The sequence below is a fragment of the Xyrauchen texanus genome, chromosome 17 (genome assembly GCF_025860055.1).
Source record: "Xyrauchen texanus isolate HMW12.3.18 chromosome 17, RBS_HiC_50CHRs, whole genome shotgun sequence".
NCBI lineage: Eukaryota > Metazoa > Chordata > Actinopteri > Cypriniformes > Catostomidae > Xyrauchen > Xyrauchen texanus.
The window spans coordinates 34,740,179-34,763,855 of record NC_068292.1 but is presented as its reverse complement, the minus strand read 5'-3'; positions in this window follow the sequence as shown (position 1 = coordinate 34,763,855).

Below are 23,677 nucleotides of genomic sequence, written 5' to 3'. Positions count from 1 at the left end.
AACCAAATCCAAAAAAATATAGTTGTGATTTTTCTGATAAAATGCCCAGTGGATCAATGATAAAGGGATGAGTCTTTGGTGGATTACCCATGAGTAAGACAGGCATCAATACCAAGACGCCACAGATGATGAGATACATGCCGGCATTACTTTGCGTATGTTTGCTTTTACTCCCACAGCTCCGCTTCATAATTCCATGTTGCAAATTGTTTAAAGGCCAGAGAATTACCTTAAAAAGTAATCTGAAAAAGCTTAAGATGACAATTTTAAAATGTTTGTAAAATCCTAGCACATGAGTGGAGCCTTCCAAACCACCCAGTGGTAACGAATCCATCAATGACACGATAGTGTCTCTAGAGGATGCCAATCCAAGACACAAGATTCCAGTAGAGGCAGACTTCCTCCACCAGATGGCGGCAAATCTTCAAATGTTCATTAAGCCAACGTGTCATTTGACCTGCGTCCTCTGGCAAGGAACACAAAACTCCATAAAATGTAGTTAACTGAGAAAAATAACCTCGGAGCAATTTCAGTGGAAAGTGTTACTAATACAATATGGTCCCAAGGCAAAGAAATAACTGAGAAAACAAATATAACACCTAGCAAGATCAAGGACCAAGCCATTTAAAGGATATTGTGCCAAAGGATACAGCAAGTATGAGTGAAAAGATGTCTAGACAAGACTTCCAGAAATAATAATAAAAAACATGTTTTAAAAAAAAAAAGAATATTAATAATTGATACACATACAGTTCCAAGACTTTTTCAAATTTCAAATGTGCAATTGCTTTTAATCCCATTAAAGGAAATGTTCCATACAGGTTAACCTCAATCTTGTGTTAGGATGTTTAATAAGTCAATGCATCCTATGTTGTTTTGCCTTATTTACTGAGACAAATTCGATTTCCAAGTCTATCAAACCTACTCCAGTGTTTGTCCAAAATGATTACCTTTAAAGGAATAGTTCACCTCAACGTGAATATTCCCTCATCATTTACTCACCCTTATGCATCCCAGATGAGTATGACTTTCTTTCTTCTGTAGAACTTAGACAAATATTTTTTAGAAGAATATCTTAGCTCTGTAGGTCCATACAATGCAAGTGAATTGTGACCAAAACTCAGAAGCTCTAAAAGTAATCCATATGACTCTACTGGTTAAATCATGTCTTCAAAAGCGATATCATAGGTGTGGGTGAGAAACAGATCCCTATTTAAGTATCTTTTTTTACTATAAATATCCACTTTAACATCCACATTCTTCTTTTGTTTTTTGGCGTTCTTCGTGCATATTGCCACCTACTGGTCAGGGCTGGTCAAAGGTGGAGATTTATAGTAAAAAAGTCTTAAATATTAATCTGTTTCTCACTCACACCTATAATATCGCTTCTGAATATATGGATTTAACCACTCTCTTATGTCATGTATTAATTTTATGCTGCTTTATATGCTTTTTGGAGCTACAAAGTTCTGTCCACCATTCACTTGCATTGTATGGACCTACAGAATGAAGACAGTCTCCTAAAAAAATAATTTGTGTTCTGCAGTAAATGATGAGAGAATTTTCATTTTTGGGTGCACTATCTCTTTAAAGACATTCAAGCTAAAAGTAATTCATGAAGTCCAGAGTATGTGACAGTCCTTACTATGAATGTGAGGTTGTCTCTATTCATTCGCATCATTTGTCCATTTAAGGGCATCAAAACCGACATCATTTTTTAAATATTAATGCCAAAACTGAATGAATTAAGGACATAAACCTAAACATTTCAATAAACCTTGAGAAGTTCATGTGACAATAAAATTACTTCCATTTATACCATTGAAGGCTTTTTTTTAACCTCTTATCTAGTACATCCAGCTTGAAGTGTTTTAGATGGCTTTACAACACCTGACCTGACTGCATATTAAATAAAGGATGAGCTACTGTAAAAGACTCCATGAAAAGTTTCTCTTCAGATTTCATTGTCTAGAAATGGAGCTGGAGCAGTGTTGGTATGCTGATTATGCTACACTCTCATTGCATGGGCCATCTGTGGATGAGTTTTCTGTCTCCATATTCAGTTCCTAACTAATGTGGGCGTTCTGCCCTGATGCCTCGCTAACGCATAATAATGATACTAATGTATCTTTATCGCTCCCACAGAGAAGCAGGATAGCTCTGACGTATGTTGGCTAAGCTGCTAACACCTGCATCAAGAATACCTGCACACCAGATTAAGATAATTGCTATCTGCAAACCTCAAATTAAATAACTATAAAATGATTCACTGTTTGCAACTAATTGACCTTGGCTCTCATATAACAATTTGTTGGCAGAAATACTTGTGACATGACTTCAACATTTCTAATATTCCTGATTCTAATAAGCTATATGTCCTCTAGATAACAGCTTGGCTTTATAAACATTGCAGATATTTCCTTTTAAAATAAATTTTTCGGTCTTGCCTCGATAAAAGACTGCATGCTTGTTGACATGTGTCCTTGAGAGTGTAAGAGATGTCTGTGAAGCGAAATATCATAAACTTTGATGTCTTGGCTTTCGTAATGTTGGACAAAACATATACAATGGTGATGATGGCAAAGGTTGTAAATTCTCTAATGGTGCTTTCACACAAGCACTATTGGTGTGCACCCGGGGTCGAATGATGTCAAAGTTCAGTTCGTTTGGATAATGGATAATGTTCGTTTGGGTGCGCACCCGCGAACCACACCTGGGTCCGCTTGAAAAGGTGGTCTGGGGTACGGTTCATGTGAACTCCAGTACAGCTTGCTGCTGATATGAATGCAACCGTACCAAATCATGGAAGTGAACTGCTTGTGATGACGTTAATTTGCATCTTTGCGGGCTCCCGATCACAATTATTATGGTATAATGCATTTCTCCTACCTGCTTGTGTCCAAATACACCACCTTCAGGGAGCAGCTCACATTCTTTCACATCTCTTGCAATGCATCCACAGGCTTGCGGCAGAGAAACGCTAATTTTCATCACATCATCAGACATTCAATGCAACTGTGGGAGACAAACACAAGTGTTGTTCTGTGCATGGCACATTTTTGTGGTAAATCCAAAGAGACAAACTTTAATACTTCACTTAACACTGTGATGTCCAGGGCTGGACTGGTAATCTGGCATACCGGGCATTTTCCCGGTGGGTCGACGCACTTTGAGGCTGATCAGGGGAGGACTGGACAACGGGAAAACTAAGTGGGCCGGTGGATTGGCCGAGAAATGGGCCGAATGGGCTGCGAGAAGCTCAAATGAGCCGCCACATTATGCTGAATGGACCACAAAATTACGCCGCGATATGCAGAAAAGGAAAGTGAATCTTCGTTTGTGTGGGCAACGAGGAATTCCTGGTGCTGTTTTCACTCCTTTACACATTTTATTAGCTCTTCGTTTGTTTTTAGCTGGTAAAAATATTATCTGTATACGTATACATATATAAATATAACAAGCACATTTCTCCCAGCAGCCAGCATTGTTTTGGATGATCGGCAAGTTCAGTAAAGAAATATACGTCATAAAAGCTGTCCAATCAGGTTGTGAATTTTTCCTGATGCCTTTGGTTTTGTAATGTTAGGTTTGGTGTTAAAAAGGCCAGTGTGAATGCTAAAGCTGCATACACACTGCCAGCGTGACTTTGTCGCTGCAGGTCGCCAGTGGCTGGCAGGGAAGTCGCTAGTGGCCGTTCCCACTACTGGTTGCCTAGTAACGTTTATAAATGACATTCACAGATGCCATTCCATTGCTGTACGTTTTATTCACAATATCTGATAATTTATATGGTTTTGTTTGCTGTCATACATGTAACACATCTTCAAAACAAATCATTTAATAGTTAATTTTACAGACTATTTGATTATTTAAACCTACTTGGAATCCCCGCAATCTCAGATACACCTTTCCATGCAGTATTTTTCTTAAAAATGTCCTTGTACGTGGGAAGAGACATATCATAGAGCACTGGAAAATTGCTAACAGCAAGAATTAGCCTTTCATCCATCTTTCCGTTACTGCAGGAGCTGAGAGAGAGAGAAGGATCACGTGAGCTCTCCCGTCTTCTCTCCTATTGGCTGTCGCTTCCGTAAGTCGCTCTTCATTTGCATAAAGTAGAACTTGTCTCAACTTTGTCGAGTCGCTGGACACGCCCACATCTAGTCGCCAACGGTCGCGACAGGTCGTGTCGCCGGAAGTCGCTGTGCTCTCTTTGAAAATGAATGGGACGGTGTCGCTGTCTTGCGCGATGTCGCTGGCAGTGTGTACGCAGCTTAGCGAACCAGGACTAAATGTATCATTTTCTTTTTTGGTCCGGACGAAGAGAACCGAACTACAAGTGTGATCACACCCTAAGTCACTTTCCGTACTTAGGCTACAGATAATGACTGACCATGTAACACTACATTGTATATACAGTATGATTTTTTTTAATGCAATGTTTAAAATTTATGGCCCAAACTTCAGCTCAGGTGTGGCTTTAAAGTATTTTTGTTTCTATAGCAACACACCTCTGATAGCCCTTTATCAAGAAGCAATCAAGTTTGTCATGGAAAAGGAAGCAATTTTCTCAGTCCAGACATTGTAGACAGACATCATTGGACAGCTGCGGTTGAAGCGGAAAAGATTTGTGGTAATAAAAACCTTGTCCCACTCAGAGATCCTTACACTTCACTCCATTTTCTCTTTCACACAGAAGTCTTATTGCATTCCCACTTCTACCTCTCAGTCTACTCTGCCATTTAATCTATTTCAGTCTAAAAGCACAAAAGAAAGTTTCAGCCTTTACAACCTTGCAGAAGAAAATGATCACAAAAACAGTGCAATGGGTGAAAAATGGTGTCTTGGAACCTCATTTGAATGTTGAGGCATATTCAGGGAGCTGTCTGTAGTTTGGAGCTCATGCTCTTCTGGATTAGTGCTGCCCACTGTTCGAAATAAACGTGTGGCCCGTGGCATACCAAAAATAGTCTATTAGTGTGCAGACCACGTGGGCAACTACACTCCCTTGCTGTATGCCCTCACCCCTCCCTTTCAGTCTATCCCTCGCTTCCTCTATCCTCTCTCTGCTTGAGTCTCCTCTGGCTCAGTGGTGTGTTTCTAAGAGATAAGACCCTTGCTCATTTCACAATTGAACAGAATGGAGGGGGGTTTGGGGTGGGAGCTTCTGATGGAAAAAAAATAATGGCTCACCCAATTACTCCGCCCCTAGCTGTGGCAGTTGATTGGTCTCCTCCAAAGGTGGGTGTGTTTACTAAAGGCAAGTGCTCCACAATTCAGTGTGCAGGAACTAACTAGTTGCAGAACTTTTATTTAGCTCATGTTCAATGGGTGAGCAGTCAAATCGTAATATCACAAAAACAATTTGTGAATAAAGCAGTGTTTCCATTCCATGTGTTCAAGAGAACAAAATCGTCATTTCCGGGGAAATTGGCACAAAATAGAAGTTGTAGCCACTGGGGAAGCCACTTTGGCTCTTGCGTTCAATGTAATAAATTACTTGCAGTTTAGAGCAAGCACAACAAAACATGAACCTTGTGTTTGCTTGTGATAGGCAGTGGATGCCTTATAACTGGGAAGAAAAGTGTGTGAGGCAGTTTTGGTATTGTTGCCAATCATTATGATGACAGGCTTTGGCTCTGATATTTCATAATGAGCTACATTTCAGATGCTAAGTGATGATATTGGTTCACTGGTTAGTCCAGATATGAGTAAATTATTCAGGCGCATGACTGTGAAAGTCATGTGACTTTTTGAAATCGCACATTAATTAATTTATTCTGTAAATGTGTTTCAATTATGCGTATGTCTTCTTATCAAATAAAAAATCGATCCACCTCAAGCGAGCATGTACGTTTTTTTTATTCTGTAATTTTATGCGCATTTTGGCGATTTGTTTTTCATGTCAGTATTTCCATGCAGCAATTTTTTTGCGACATTCCAAAATTTGCATGAAAATATATTGGAAAACTTGTGTTAAAGGAGTTCCTGAAGCTCAACTGGTAGAGCATGGTGTTAGAAACACCAAGACTGTGGGTTTGATTCCTAGAGAAGACATACATGTATACTGAAAAAAAATATATATCTTGATTGTACTGTAAGTCACTTTAGATCAAAGCGTCTGTGCATGAATGCATATATGTAACTTTTATTGCAATATATAGACAAATCAAGTCAAGTTTATAGCATTCTTTTCCAGTATGGGCCAAATGTATGAAATAGCACAGAATATAATTAATTTAGATAATCATAGCACAACAAAGTAAAGGAAAATTGCAGTTAATAACAATGCAGGAAACTATATAGGCACAGCATTATATAATTATCATTAAAAATAATATATAATGAAATGCAGAGTGAAAGAAATACAATGCATTAATTTGACTCTACATCATTAGTCTTTACATTGATTTAGAAATGTGTTTAAGTGATATTATATAAATGCATAATAGGAGATTCTCTAATAAGTTTATTTTTAAGCAATCATGTTGATTTTAAAGGCCATTTCGTAAGTAGAGTCCCCCACTGATGTCTCAGGGGCTTGTGGGAAGTAATTGTGAGGAACAAACTGCCCACTGTCTATTGGGCATGTGACAATTAGACAGCACATGAAAGAAGTTAATGAAATGTCTTTGCTTCCTTAAGAACCACCTTTCAGGTCCCTTTGTCTCTCTTGAACACCATGTTTGTAACAGTGCTTGCCAACAAAAAAGACGTTAAAAGCATTTCACATAAAAAGAGTTGCTGAGCTTTGCTTGTGAATTAAACTAGAGAAAATAAAAAAAGGCATGTTTATGGGTAATTTACATTAAATTCTTTTGGGAATTTTACATGTCCATCAATGTGGCATACTATTTTAAACAGGATTTTTAAACTCTTAAAAGAAACCGTGACCAGTTCATGACCTAAAATAGCTATACTATTGAATTTGCTCATACAGATATTTTAACCTAAAATAATAATAAATAAAAATAAAAAACATAAAAAGATTAAACAACGAAGACATAAACTGAACAAGTTTGACAAACATGTGACAACAGAAATGGAATAAAGTGTCCCTGAACAAAGGGGGGGGTCAAAATCAAAAGTAACAGTCAGTATCTGGTGTAGCCACCAGCTGCATTAAGTACTGCAGTGCATCTCCTCCTCATGGACTGCACTTGTTTTGCCAGTTCTTGCTGTGAGATGTTACCCCGCTCTTCCACCAAGGCATTTCATAGTTCCCTGACATTTCTGGGGGGAATGGCCCTAGCCAGATGTGCTCAATGGGATTGAGATCCGGGCTCTTCACTGGTTCATGGCAGAACACTGACATTCCTGTCTTGCAGGAAATCACACGCAGAACGAGCAATATGGCTGGTGGCATTGTCATGCTGTGCAGTCATATCAGGATGAGCCTGCAGGAAGGGTTCCACATGAGGGAGGAGGATGTCTCCCCTGTATCTCACAGCATTGAGATTGCCTGCAATGTCAACAAGCTCAGTCCGATGACGCTGTGACACACCGCCCCAGACCATGACAGATCATCCACCTCCAAATCGATCCCGCTCCAGAGTACTGGCCTCGGTGTAATGCTCATTCCTTCAACGATAAGTTGTTAATGCCATCCTGTACCTGTCCCACAGGTGTGATATTCAGATGTACCGATCCTGCTTGGGTGTTGTTACACATCAGTCTTGGGCCTCCATGCACGTTCACGCAGATTTTAATTTTTAATTAATTATCTTTAATATACAGTTTCCTGAAAAAGGGACGTTTCTTTTTTGCTAAGTTTATATTAGGCAAAGCTGGATTTGTTGCTGTTATAAATTTAAACAGACACAGAGCACATATTATTTATTTCCTTAGAATTAAATGAAGTACAAATATCGATGGTGTCTGAAAGAGCCTGAGCTGTTGTAAACTCATTCAGTGTACTCCGATTACAGTTGAAGCTTGGTTTCTTTTCTCAAATGAATTGCTTAACATCATTGATGCCTCTATTCAAAAGTGTGAACAGCTAGTGTTGACAGAAATCATCTTCAGTCTGTTGGATGCAGTTACAGAGGCCGGAGGTGTGTTTGTTCACAATGTAAATTAGTTCCCTGTTCAGCTCGCATCCCCAGTGGTAAATTAACAGAGCCGAGGTCGATGTGCCTGCAGCACATGAATGGACTGAATGTTAAATTGCATTGCTGCCATTCTCTCTGTATAGACCGGTGATGGAACATACTGTGACTTATCAGCCTATCTGTTCAGAGGCCCAAAAATGTAAAAGAATACAAACAAAAAGAAACAATGCTATTTCTTAGAGCACAGCCCAGATTAGAATTCACGAAATTAAAGTAACAATTCGAAGCTCTGATTTTAGGAGATACCTCCAAAGTACACTTTACTAGGCTAGTGACTGAAATATCAGCAGGTAAAAACATCACACAGGAAATTGGCGAGTCCATTCCAACATTTTTCCCCCACCCAAATTCAGACCTGATGTGCTGAATTCCAAACAATGTCATGTCCTGAAAATCATCCACACTGTGCCTTTGATATCACATCCCTTTTGATATTTGGCTTGCAGGATACAAAAATATGTGCAGAAATCTAATAGTTCTAAATGTTACATTTACATTTATGCATTTGGCAGACGCTTTTATCCAAAGCAACTTACAGAGCCCTTCTTACAGGGACAATCCCCGGGGCAACCTGGAGTTAAGTGCCTTGCTCAAGGACACAATGGTGGTGGCTGTGGGGATCAAACCAAAGACCTTCTATTTACCAGTACTGTGGTTTTGACCACTACACCACCACTACTCTGTAAATAGCCCACAAGCATCTATTCTACCAAACCCTGTCCTGTTCTGATGATATTAAAGGTTCCTTTCTGTCCTGAACTGTACAGACTCGCTGCAATTTTATTTGACAACATAATTAGTCAACTTTGGGAACCATACTGTGAAAAGTGTCTTGTCAGTAATATCCCAAGATTTCTATGACGAGTGAAGCAAACTGGGCATGAGCTAGAGAGACAAGTCATTAGAATGGTCTTTGTGTTTTTTCCAGGTTCTGAGTGCATGAATATCCAAAAAAAAAAAAAATTGCTGACAGGCTCATAAAATGTTCCTTTTAAAGGGGTCATGCCAAGAGGAATCAAATTGTCCTTGATCTTTTGACATATAAAAGGTCATTGTACTATAAAAAACATGCTGTATGTTTCAGAACTGAAAACGTCCTCCTTAATAGAAAATCAGGCCCTAGAAATGAGTCGTTTGATATTTGCGGAACTTGTTACATTACAAGGACCAATTACATCTGCATATGACTGCCTCTTCAGCAAGACATCAATGCCTATTTTCTTTTATCATTGAACCCTTGACCTGCCCAGTGGTGATCACATTCAATCACATCTGGGCAACAGGAGAGAGGGCAGGTCATGGGAGATTCATCTTCAAGAGCCAATCTGGATTTAAATGTTTTTTTTTTTACACTAGATTAATGGATTTGACAGTTATCATGCATCTTGTGCTTCTTTTAAAAGACTTGATGTCAAGTTATAACAAAAAAAAAAGAGACCTCCATTCTATTTCATTCAGCCTGTTCATTCTTGCCCATCTGTGCTATATTAATTGTTGGTCTTTCGTAAGCATGCACTAGATGGACGTCTTTTGAATGTTTTGATGCATTTCCGGCAATGTGTGGCACATTATAAGAGCAATACAAGCGCAACTTTAAAAAAAATATCTAATTCTCATGCTGCCACAAACTGGCAGAAACACTTACCGTTCTGTGTGTAAACAAACACAGAAGATGTGAGATGTCGCTCTTGTGAAAATCAGTGTCTCTGCTTTGGCCTGTTGAAGCACCCAACATCACATTGTATCGTATTACTTTGCGTATTCAGAAGATTTCAGCGTGGATTGAATGTTTTTTGGGCTCATGTTAGCGTGGATTGCTTGTGAACAAGTCACAATGTGATTCATGCTTTGCAAAGGAACTGCTATTGAAAGATTAGGCAGTTAAACACTACCAGACCTGTGAGCAAACAGTTTCATTCACAAATGTTTCCAATGTCATGACTATATGATAGTTTCTGTGCTTGAGTGAACATTTTGATACATTCAGATGAAATGTGTTGGCTGTACCTTATGTGTTAACCCTGAAATATAGTTGTGATGAGGAGGAGGATGTGGCCAGGCCATGACGATGCATGGCCGGCACTGAATCAGCTGATCAGTGGGAGAGCAAGATAAAAAGGGAGCCGGAGGCACCAGTTCGAGGGAGAGAGAGAGACACATGCGGCTGCATTGCATGTGTGTCTGTGATTGTTTATGTTTGTTTTATGTTGAGTTTTTCATTAAACTTCTATTTTGAAAGTTCAGCCAGTTCCTGCCTCATCCTTGCCTGTCCTTGAATTGTTATAATCGTTTTATAAATTATATTGTGAAGTTTGTTCATTTTTTTCCAACTGAGCTTCAAATATAGCTGTATTTGAGAGGCTGCAGGTAATTAGCCAATCAGAACAGTGGGTGTTTACACTGAAGTCTTAAAGGGCCTGGTAGCTTAAAACTGAGCGTTTCAGACAGAGGGCCATATACATGGTGGAAATTTCATATATTATTAAATTATGACTGTTTTGGTGCAAAAAAAACTTTACTGACATTACAGTTGGACCTCAGGAAAGATATATATATATATATATATATATATATATATATATATATATATATAAAGAGAATATGTCAGGACTTTAGAGTAGCTGGATATAAGAGTACTTTATCTCTATAGGATTAGATTTGTCATACCTACACTTTTAGAATTTCTTTTAGGATTTGTCCTTTTAGATTTTGTAATTTTAGATATTCTTCTCTGTTACAGATTTGCAAATATGTCAATAGTTTTATATTGTAAGTACAGAGGAATTAAAGGTAAGTGCTATATTTCATTACAATTTTCATTTGCACTGCACTTGGTTGTGCTATGATTAGCCACTAAATTTAAAGTGGTGCCATTTCAAATAAATGTCAGAATTTTGTAAGTTTGCTGCTTGTCTGCTTACTGCCTTGTAAACACAACTTCATAACAGCAATCAGAAAAAACAGTTTCATAGTAAATGTGTCGTAATACCTAGTAAAATATCATAAATCTACAAAATTCATTATTTGCATAGTCTCTTGGAATAGCGACATTTAAAACACTCTATGCTGACTAAACTGTCAGCATTAATTTTAAAAGCTTTAATACACATCCAGCAGTTATTCAGTGCAGTAGCAACTCATTTCTCTGTCAAGCTGTTGCTGGGGGGGCCGACAGAGACTCATACAGGATTAGCAGAATGACAGAGCAGTTATTACCTCCACAAATCTACTTTTACTATTAAAGGTGGCAGGATTTTTATTCTAAAGAATCTGGATATTTGTTTTTCATGTGAAGAACTTTCCCTACTCATATAGACTATATTTTGCTGTTTGACTCCCATCAGTATATGCTAGAAGTCATATGTTAGCTACTGACACCAGTCATTTTTCTGTCTTTACCTAGTCACCTTCATTCCAGTTCACAATTTCAGAAAACCAGATTGTTTGAGGGACTTGTAATGTGTGAGCAAGTTTAAATGCAGAGGAATGCCCACCTTAGCCCCACATTAAGTCCACATAATTTTATCCAGTATTAGGTTTGGGAATTGCCACAGACCTCCCAATTCGATATTACAACATCTGTTATTATTGCTATTTGGATTTTTTTATAAAAAAATTTTAACCACGGTGCATGAATAACCTGGCTGTTAGGTTATAAATATTGCGGGTGTGCAGAATGTAGTTTACTGCATCTAACAGTTTGATAAGACTTTTATAGCTAAACTATTTGTTAAAGCAGTGTCAAGACAGAATCTGTGGTATGACTTCTGACAAATCCACAGCACCTCTCAAATAAACTTTTGGATCATGCATAATAATAGGAACCGTGAGCACAGCAGATGATTTTGATGTCCGACATTGAACAAAAAGGCGCTTGATGGCTGTAGACTAAATGTAAAGAATTAAAGAGACAAAACTTCTCAGAGATAAAACCTGTTATGTGGAACTCTGCAAAAATGGAAATAAAATTCCATCAGGGAGATGATTTTAAAATCGTTTGGCTCAAGAATCGCGATTTGTAACAGAATCGATTATTTTTCCCAGCTTTATCTTATTCTATACATCTATACCAGACAAACTAGACCAATGTGCGGAGTTTGAGCTTTTATCCATGTCTGTTTGCTTTAAGGTCATCTATATGCTAGTGCAGTCCTAAATGTTAGCAAACTCAATGAACAGTTTTAATCCTTTGGGAAGATGGACCAAAAATATTGATGACTCCTACCGCACTCACTCATTTTGTCCAATCATATGCTCTTTAGAATGAGAATATCCCTCCCCTAATACCATCTACTTTTGACTACCAATAGCAAGTAGCAAAAAATGTAATAGAAAATGTTCATGGCTGTAGTGTAAACTAAAGGCAATTTGCTATTAAAAAATTGAAAATGCTTTTCAATATGTCCCACCCCAAAATTCTGGCCACACTAAAAAGTTTCAGGTGTGACGACCACATTTAAACGCGAGAGTGAATCCCCTAAATTTTCATTCAATGTATGTGTGTACGGAATACAGGACTGACTCTTGCAATTGCGATGATTTACAAGTGATAACTTTAACAATGCTGCAGCACTTCAAGCCTTTGAACACGAAACATGAATGCCACCAGCTTTACCCAATATGTGTTCACTATTTTTTAACAAAGAGATTGTCCACCACAGATGTATTATCATCTGACAATGTTTAGCTAGCTGCCATCGACAGAATCGTTGTTTTATTTGGAAACGGCTAAGCTGTTGTTAAACAGCGCATACTCTCTCTGGACTGTAATGTACAGGTTACACCCAGGCCACTGGGCTGATGAGAGAAACTACAGTAGAAAGAGACTGTGATATGTGAATGAAAATAAATACCACTCTTTGTGTTATTTACACCAAGAGAAATCAGACACATCTCACATGCACCATTAATCACATCATTCTGAACTAGTTGTTCGGTTCCGTACACATTCCGTGGAATTTATGAAAATGCGGTTGTCACTACCTGAATTTTTTGGGAGATAATTTGGCTGTAGAATGCAGTTGTCACTCCCGTATTTTATTAAACTGTTTGCAGAACAGGATTAAGCACTAAAAGGTGAACTGACAACCACATTTAGCTGCAGTGTGTACGTGGCCTTTTTAAATAGGTAATAAGTCAAAACAGGAACAAAAACTGTGCTCCAGAAGTGATTTTATGGGGCCTTTAAAGTTGTTCTGCAGGCACTGGGCCATACTCAGTAGAGTTGCCTTTGTCAAGGGCATGCAGAATGTGTTTGCACAGAACGAAAGATGCCGTCCTGGATGCCAAATGAGTTTAAATCTCCTTATTACAAAAGGTAACACCCTCAGACGAGAAGCATGCTATTAACATGGCAGCAATAATGAAGGTGGAGAGGAAATAATTAGACTTGTAGAATGTAAATGATAGAGCCATTAATCATTAAAATGGGTCAGTATTAACACTCACTGAAAGTGCCAAAAAAACAATGGTTTAATTATCAGCCAATTAGGTGGTTAATAAGGATTTTCAGTGGGAAAAATGCTCCCAGCAACCATCAAATAGATACTTTACTGTTTGCCTGCAACAGGTAACTGAGACGGCCATCATTCTCCGTTAATGCAACTTACGTTGGCTCTTTCATCACCTGGACACACATACCTACACACACACAGCTATGAACCAAATGTAAAAAAATGTCACTGCGTATTTCACCGGTAAAGCCGTGGATTTCTTATTTTTTATTAGAATTTTTCCCACAATTTCTTTGCTTAATTAATTCACATGTGGTCCTCGGGGTGGATGATTGGCATGTAATTACTAGCTGTTGGCACAGACAAGACCCAATATGGCATGTTTATGTACTCTCTCTGCTCCTCCCCTTATTGAAGATCCTTTTTAAAACTCCAGTTCCCATTTTCCACTTCACTTTATTTCTATCTTTCTGTCTGCTCCTAAAACTTCTCCATAGTATCCTTCCTCTGCCTCCCTTTTTCCCTCCCCATCTTATCTTACATTTACATTTATGCATTTGGCAGACTTACAGAGCCCTTATTACAGGGACAATCCCCCTGGAGCAACCTGGAGTTAAGTGCCTTTCTCAAGGACACAAAGGTGGTGGCTGTGGGGCTCAAACCAGCATCCTTCTGATTACCAGATTACCAGTTATGGTGCTTAGACCACTACACCACCACCATTCCACATCTTATCTTGCTGTTAAATAGTTTCTTTCCTTTCATTAGCCAAACTGCCTTGCCCATTGTGAAGGTCTGCATGGGTGTTTCCATGAAAAGTCATCTGTGACAAATCTCTGACTTTCTTGCTTGATTAGGAAGAAGGTAATTGGAGCCGGGTGAACAATCCAACGTAAGTCACTTTTAATCAGACTTTTCAGTGTTACAATCATGGTCAGCTTTTTAGCCCAATAAATAAAGGCATAATAAACATATGCATTTCAGCACAGTAACTAAAACACATACACAAGAGCATTGCTTTTCAGCCTGCTGACACACACACGGCTTTGTGCGTCTCTCTCCCCGTCTGCCGCTCTACTCCTCTCCTTAAATAGAAATGTGGAGCACAGGTTGAACTCATTCAACACTCATCCCCTGGCCTCACTCTGCCACGCCCCCATCACCACACCCTCTATATTTGGTATAACAACAGCTATTTTAATTATTTCTTCTTGCAAACCTATCAAACTGGGCATCGGCCCACATGGCGATGCAGTTGAGCTCCATTCTTTGAGGACACATGTTAATAAAACAAGTGGCAGATAACAGTAATTAGCACCCAATGTCTCCTGTTCTCTAGAGGGCCATCCAGTGAAAGTTTCTGGTTGTCGTCAGGTCTCCATGTAAGTGGGATTCATTAATTTAATTAGGCTGCACACACTCTGCATCTGAATATGTGTACTTCCATGCTACATAGTATGCAAAAATCAGTACACAAAATGTGTAAGATGTTCAAATGATCCACCCGTCCATCCGTCCATCCATCCATCATCTCCTTTGTCAGGCTGTCTTTCTCCTTTGTCAGGCTGTCTTTCTCTCACTTTCCTCCCTATAGTATATCACCAGAGTATTACCATAAGTAATTACAAACTCCTGTGTGCCTGCATGGGTTTCTAATTTAAAATAAATGCGTTGATCTCTTTGATTTGCTTTGAATTCTGAGCTGCCTGTCTTGTACAATTAAGATAACAGGGTTTGTGATGGGCATCAGCAGCAGGGGGTAATTAGAATTCCCTCCCTCTTTAGCTGTTATCTTTTTTTGTTTTAAAGTCTTCTGAGCTTTTCTGAGGACTCTAGCGGCAACTCACTCATTCTGCATTTTGAAGTCTGTGTGGCTATCGTCAGGATCCAGAATAAATGGTGTTTGGAGCTCAGTGCTCATGTAATTCCATTGATTTCACTTCAGAGGAATTTGTGTGAAACACAGGGATCCATATCCACTTAAACTGATGAATAACGCTTCCTTCTGAAAAAGAGAGAGAGGTAAATATACAGTTTAGCATTGCTCTGAAACAGCTGTCGCCTCTGACAGAAATCACAGTGAATTTAAATGTGTCAGGATTGCACTTGACATGAATGCACTCAGAATGTAGCTGCCAAGCCAATGATGTAGAGTGCTTTGTCAGGAAAAATCACTTTAAATATTTTTTCCAGGTTTGTGACCAAAAAGGAAATAAAAAAGCACAACGGTAATGGGAACAATAGTTCCGCCTCAACAACAAATCATTTACCAATTTATGCAACATTTTGTTTTCTCGTAGTGCTCAACTAGCATTTACTGCAATTTTTTTTATTTTAATAATTTTAATAACTTTTCTTGCACCTTGAATACATCGACATTGTGTCGATGAGTTGACACTATGGGGTCACCCTTGGATGCCCAGACATCTCTGATCTTTGAGAAAAGGCCAATGAGAATTGGCATGTTGGATTTGCAAGCCACTCTCCTGGACATACGGGTATAAAGGAGTGTTGCCTGCAAACACACATTCAGATTTCTTCTTCGGAGCCGAGCGGACGTATTCACAGAGCTAAATTCCTCCTGCTGTTACATTCATCTCTCTCTCTCTCTGAAAGGCTGTTGGATCTACGGCGCATTACAGCGGTTCTCCCCCTCACACAGAATGGTTGTGCTGAGAAAACACCCCTGGGTGCTTTGACAGCTGAGCAGAACTTCTTATATATATATACAAATAAAAGAGTATATTTTTGGGGATTCAATGGGAGCTTCTCCGTCGGGAAATTCCCCATGGACCTTAAGGAGCGAGTTCTCAGCTCGCCAAGTGGACGAGCTTTCAATTACAGCATCGGAGAGTGGGTTGGTTCAGTCTGTCACCATGCGCAGTAGACGGCCATGCTTGCCCGGGCGGCTGCGAGTGTCAGGATTGAGTGGAATCCCCGCTGCCCCCTGGACCCTCGCGGCCCGATGTTTGGTCCCGGGGCTCTGAGCGCCGGGAACGTAAGTCACTTTTAATCAGACTTTTCAGTGTTACAATCATGGTCAGCTTTTTAGCCCAATAAATAAAGGCATAATAAACATATGCATTTCAGCACAGTAACTAAAACACATACACAAGAGCATTGCTTTTCAGCCTGCTGACACACACACGGCTTTGTGCGTCTCTCTCCCCGTCTGCCGCTCTACTCCTCTCCTTAAATAGAAATGTGGAGCACAGGTTGAACTCATTCAACACTCATCCCCTGGCCTCACTCTGCCACGCCCCCATCACCACACCCTCTATATATGGTATAACAACAGCTATTTTAATTATTTCTTCTTGCAAACCTATCAAACTGGGCATCGGCCCACATGGCGACGCAGTTGAGCTCCATTCTTTGAGGACACATGTTAATAAAACAAGTGGCAGATAACAGTAATTACCACCCAATGTCTCCTGTTCTCTAGAGGGCCATCCAGTGAAAGTTTCTGGTTGTCGTCAGGTCTCCAAGTAAGTGGGATTCATTAATTTAATTAGGCTGCACACACTCTGCATCTGAATATGTGTACTTCCATGCTACATAGTATGCAAAAATCAGTACACAAAATGTGTAAGATGTTCAAATGATCCACCCGTCCATCCGTCCATCCATCCATCATCTCCTTTGTCAGGCTGTCTTTCTCCTTTGTCAGGCTGTCTTTCTCTCACTTTCCTCCCTATAGTATATCACCAGAGTATTACCATAAGTAATTACAAACTCATGTGTGCCTGCATGGGTTTCTAATTTAAAATAAATGCGTTGATCTCTTTGATTTGCTTTGAATTCAGAGCTGCCTGTCTTGTACAATTAAGATAACAGGGTTTGTGATGGGCATCAGCAGCAGGGGGTAATTAGAATTCCCTCCCTCTTTAGCTGTTATCTTTTTTTGTTTTAAAGTCTTCTGAGCTTTTCTGAGGACTCTAGCGGCAACTCACTCATTCTGCATTTTGAAGTCTGTGTGGCTATCGTCAGGATCCAGAATGAATGGTGTTTGGAGCTCAGTGCTCATGTAATTCCATTGATTTCACTTCAGAGGAATTTGTGTGAAACACAGGGATCCATATCCACTTAAACTGATGAATAACGCTTCGTTCTGAATAAGAGAGAGAGGTAAATATACAGTTTAGCATTGCTCTGAAACAGCTGTCGCCTCTGACAGAAATCACAGTGAATTTCAATGTGTCAGGATTGCACTTGACATGAATGCACTCAGAATGTAGCTGCCAAGCCAATGATGTAGAGTGCTTTGTCAGGAAAAATCACTTTAAATATTTTTTCCAGGTTTGTGACCAAAAAGGAAATAAAAAAGCACAACGGTAATGGGAACAACAGTTCCGCCTCAACAACAAATCATTTACCAATTTATGCAAAAAAAAATTTTCTCGTAGTGCTCAACTAGCATTTACTGCAATTTTTTTATTTTAATAATTTTAATAACTTTTCTTGCACCTTGAATACATCGACATTGTGTCGATGAGTTGACACTATGGGGTCACCCTTGGATGCCCAGACATCTCTGATCTTTGAGAAAAGGCCAATGAGAATTGGCATGTGGGATTTGCAAGCCACTCTCCTGTTCATACGGGTATAAAGGAGTGTTGCCTGCAAACACACATTCAGATTTCTTCTTCGGAGCCGAGCGGACGTATTCACAGAGCTAAATTCCTCCTGCTGTTCCATTCATCTCTCTCTCTCTCTGAAAGGCTGTTGGATCTACGCGCATTACAGCGGTTCTCCCCCTCACACAGAATGGTTGTGCTGAGAAAACACCCCTGGGTGCTTTGACAGCTGAGCAGAACTTCTTATATATATATATACAAATAAAAGAGTATATTTTTGGGGATTCAATGGGAGCTTCTCCGTCTGGAAATTCCCCATGGACCTTAAGGAGCGAGTTCTCAGCTCGCCAAGTGGACGAGCTTTCAATTACAGCATCGGAGAGTGGGTTGGTTCAGTCTGTCACCATGCGCAGTAGACGGCCATGCTTGCCCGGGCGGCTGCGAGTGTCAGGATTGAGTGGAATCCCCGCTGCCCCTGGACCCTCGCAGCCCGATGTTTGGTCCCGGGGCTCTGAGCGCCGCTTACAGACGCGCCCCGCCACCATACCTTTCTTCCCAGAAGTGCAACCCCCCGTGATGACAGATCAGAACTGTCCGACTCGGCTACGTGAATCAGTTCGCTAGGTGCCCACCCAGGTTCAGCGGCGTCTGCTTCACTACGGTTAGAGGTGAGAACGCTGTTGCTCTGTGTACGGAGATCGCCTCCCTCCTGCAGAAGGATGCGATAGAGCCCGTCCCTCCAGCCAAGGTGAAGAAGAGGTCTTACAGCCCCTACTTCATCGTACTCAAAAAAAGGTGGCGGGTTGCAGCCAATCTTGGACCTGTGAGTCTGAATCGGGCTTTGCACAGACTTCCGTCCAAGATACTAACGCAGAAACGCATCTTTGCGAGCATCCAGCATCAAGGTTGGTAAGCGGCGGTTGATCTGAAGGACGCGCACTTCCATACCAGTATGAGGTGCTCCCCCTCAGTCTGTCCTTGTCACCTCGCACCTTCACGAAAGTCGCAGAGGCCACCCTTGCCCCGTTAAAGGAAGTGGATGTCCGCATTCTCAACTATCTCGACGACTATGTGTGCACACAGGGACCTGGTGCTCAGGCACCTCAGCCGGCTGGGGCTTCGGTCAACTGGGAAAAGAGCAAGCTCTCCCAGGTTCAAAGCATCTCTTTCTCAGTATGGAGTTAGACTTGGTCTCAATGACAGCGTGCCTCACCAACGAGCGCACGCAGCCAGTGCTGTACTGTCTGCGTACACTCAGACAGAATGCAACCGTCCCACTGAAACCCCTTCAGAGGCTCCTGGGGCATATGGCATCCTCAGCGACTTTTATGCCGCTCAGGTTGATGCATATGAGACCACCTCAGTACTGGCCCCAGACCCTTCATCGAGAGATGAACATGGCGCATCGGCACGCATCGCATTCTCGTCACGCAGGCTTGTTGCCATCTGTTCAGCCCCTGGCCGGACTTAGCGTCCCTATGGGCAGTAGTTCCCCTAGGCCAGGTCTCCAGGCATGTCGTGGTTACATCAGATTCCTCCCAGTGTGGCTAGGGTGCCGTGTGCAACGGGCACGCAGTCACTGGCCCTTGGACATGGTCACTCAGGCCAGGGCCCCCTTAACAAGGGGCCTGTTGACCTGAAGTGCCGTCTGTTCGCTAATTGGTGTTCTACCCGATGTGAAGACCCCCAGAGATTCACAGTCGGATCATTGCTTTCCTTTCTGCAGGAAAGGTTGTAGGGACGGCTGTCCCCCTCCACCTTGAATGTGTGTTGCCGCTACATCGGCACGTCATGATGCAGTAGAAGGTAAGTATTTATGAAGCATGACTTGATCCTCGGGTTCCTGAGAGGCGCAAGGGGGTTAAACCGTTCCCTCGTGGGACCTCTCCTTCGGGGCCTTCGGGGATCTCCCTACGAGCCCAGCTGAGTTAAAGGCGCTCTCCTTAAAGACCGCCCTCCTGACGGTGCTCACCTCTATCAAGAGGGTAGGGGACCTGCAGGTGTTCTCTGTCAGCGAACTGTGCCTAGATTTTGGTCCGTATTACTCTAAAGTTATCCTGAGACCCCGACCGGGCTATGTGCCCAAGGTTCCCATGACCCCTTTCAGGGATCAGGTGGTGAACCTGCAAGCCTTAGCGTTGCTGTGTCCGGTGCGTGCCCAGTCTGCGTAACCCGGTTCAGCTCTTGTGGCATTTTTCATCGGGACCCCTAGTGTCAACTCATCGACACAACGTTGAGTGAGTGACAGATAGGGAATGTCTCGGTTACTGATGTAACCTCCGTTCCCTGATGGAGGGAATGAGACATTTTGTCCCTCTTGCCACAACACTGAACAAACCGCTGAAATGGCCAGGTCTTTGGCTCGGCTCCTCAGTGTGAAACCTGAATGTGTGTTTACAGGCGACATTCCTTTATGCCCGTATGTCCGGGGGAGTGGCATGCAAATCCCACACGCCAATTCTCATTGGCATTTTCTCAAAGATCAGAGATGTCTGGGCTCCCAAGGGTGACCTCTAGTGTCAACTCATCGACACAACATCTCGTTCCCTCCATCAGGGAACGGAGGTTACATCAGTAACCGAGACATTTTCAATAAATATCAACAATTTTCTTTTAGGTATTTATATTATTTTTGTATTGATTTGAAATCAATGTTATATGGAGACCAACTGGTCCTCAGTATCCTCCGTGGGCATGGCTTAGGAGGCACTTAAGACAGTTCTTAGGGGTCAGATCAGGATACAGTATGCCTCATTCATCAAAAATCCAAAGCACGAGAACTCGTGTAGTCGGAAGGAAATATTAAATGTGCCGAGGCAGAGCTGAAGCACCGAATATCGACTGATGGCCTTAAAGAATTCTATCTTGATCTCTATAGGTCCACGTCTTCGTCTACTGATGAAGATATTATAACCTTTGGGGAACCTTTAGAACTCCCTAAACTGACGATTGAGCAAAAAAAAGATCTTCTGAGAATAGAAAAAACGATTCTGACATAACCTTGGAGGAGCTTGGCGAGGTAATTAAGTTCCTGCGTACAGGCAAGGCTCCGGGAACAGATGGCATTGCCGCTGAATTTTTTAGATCTTATGCTACAGAACTGGCTTCACTTTTGTTAGAAGTTTATAGGGAATCATTAAAGAATGGAAAGCTTCTGCCAACCATGACAACAATTTTATATTAAAAGAATGATCAGAAATAGGGCTGTGATAAATGATTATTTTTTAAACGATTAATCTAGCGATTATTTTTCCGATGCATCGATTAATCTAACGATTCATTTTTCCAGTCCGATTCGATTTTGATTATCTCCCCATTAATTGACTAATAGCAATTTATACATGTTGATTTACATATCTGAATGAAAAAAAAAAAAAACGAATTCCTTAACATTGCAATATATATTTATTGCTCTTAAAATTCCAAAATAAAAGAATATACAAGTGCAAAGTAATGCATTCTTAGTCAGAGGTAGCATTCAATAAAACCTCGAAGCCTTGAAAACACATAGGCCTAGCTTACTGAAAAAAAGTGCATCTTGTAATTCTTCTTTCAGAATAAAATAACAACAACTTGATGTCTAGCATTCAATAAAAAAATAAAAAGGTCACCCAAAATACTTGTTTAGAGCAATTGAAAGAATACAGTAACCAATGTAAACTTGAGGGCTTTAAGCCAATACAGAGAGTGCTTTTCCAACAAAAAATAAATAAAAATTAACAGCGACAGTGGGAGCCAGCAGCCTGTCATGGCGTCCTTCCTGAACCAACAGAATTGAACATTTATGTTGAAAACACATAGTCCTAGCTTACTGAAAAAAGTGCGTCTTTTAATTCTTCATTCACATAAAAATAACAACAACATATAGTAGTAATAGACTCTGCCACTCACCTTTTTCTTAAACTCAAAATTCAAAAATAAAATTCAAGTAAAAGTGTACAAGAGCAAAATAATGCATTCTGATGTCTAGCATTCAATAAAAAGGTCACCCAGCCACCCTTTCTTAGAGCTATTGAAAGAATACAGTAACTACTGTAAACTTGGGGGCTTTAAGCTAATACAGAAAGTGCTTTTCCAAAAAAAATAATGAAAATAAACATTCAGAATTCAACATTTATGTTGAACATACTGAAAAAAGCATCTTCAATCACATGCAAATAACAACTTACACTCTGACACTTTCCTTTCACCTTAAGAATACTGTGTGTGTGTGTGTGTGTGTGTCGCGCAGCGCCTCTTCAGGTGCTGGTGCATTGCCGTGGTGCTAGAATGGAAGGCCATCTCCATTTTGCAAAGACGACATATCACGGAATTGTTTCCTTTAATTCAAAAGAATTCCCATACTTTAGAGGAACGAGTGCCTTGCACATCTGATCCTCTGAGGAGCCACTCGTGTTGCTAGTACTCTCCGACGCCGCCATCTTTGTTTTGGGTCTGACGAATCAACGCGCATATTTTGCGTCGACGTATTTTTTGCGTCCCAGCCCTAATCAGAAAGTAATTGGAGCTTTAATCTAAATTAGAGGTCAACATAAAATTGTAGTCAGATTAATATAAAACTGTAGTCAGATAAAATTAATAACGGAATTAATTAATAACTGTTTTGGTTCAGTGCTCAGAAAAGACAGAACAACGCAGAGACCTTCGAAGGGCAATCTATTCTATTCAAAGTGTTCCACTCCGGACCGATAGGTTTGTGAGTGTGCCCTTCGCCCTTTTTTTAAAATGTCCCCCTTTCTAACTTCAAGCAATTTGATAGCATAGCAAAGTCTTTCATTTGGAATGGAAAGCATCCCAGATAACATTTCAGTAAACTGCATTGGCCTATTGACAACGGTGGGCTAGACCTACCCAAAATGTTGTTTTGTTATTATGCGTTCGGTCTCAGACATTTGGCTCATTGGTCGCTTCCACCTGAAAGAGCCCCTCCCTGGTTTTGTATTGAACAGGAAGTTTTTTCCCCTATTTTGCCAGAGAAGTAAAATTACACCCCGTTATCTCACATTTGCACTCGGCATGGACAAAAGTGTCCAGAGTGTTTAATTCGGATATTTATCTAAATTTTCCCTTGAGCTCATGCCTGAACCCCATAAGGGAGTAGTGTGTTGAGATCCTTTGAAATTTGGTTTAACATTTTTGGATCCCAGATCTCAGTTTTTTAGGTATTTACAGCAGCCGTGGCCATCCGGCAGGGGACGGAGTAGTTGTTGCCAACTGCCTGGATGTGGAGGAATGCCCAGGGAGGAGTGGCTGTCATCCACCAGAGGTTGGGGAGTGGCTGAGGGCCAGGTGATAGTGTATCGGGGCCCGGCAAACCAGGTTATTTCTCTCTCTCCTCTCGCTCCACTTTGCCCTTTCCCTCTCCTCTTTTTTTTCCCTCGCTTAGTCCCCCTTCCCAGCACTAGAGAGGTGGGGAAAAGCCCGCCGGCAGGCAGGGCCAGAAGGGTATTTTGCGTGATGGGGCGGTCATCGACACTGAAAATAGACACATAAAGAGTTATGTCTTAAGAAGTGTCATGATCTCTAAACAGATACT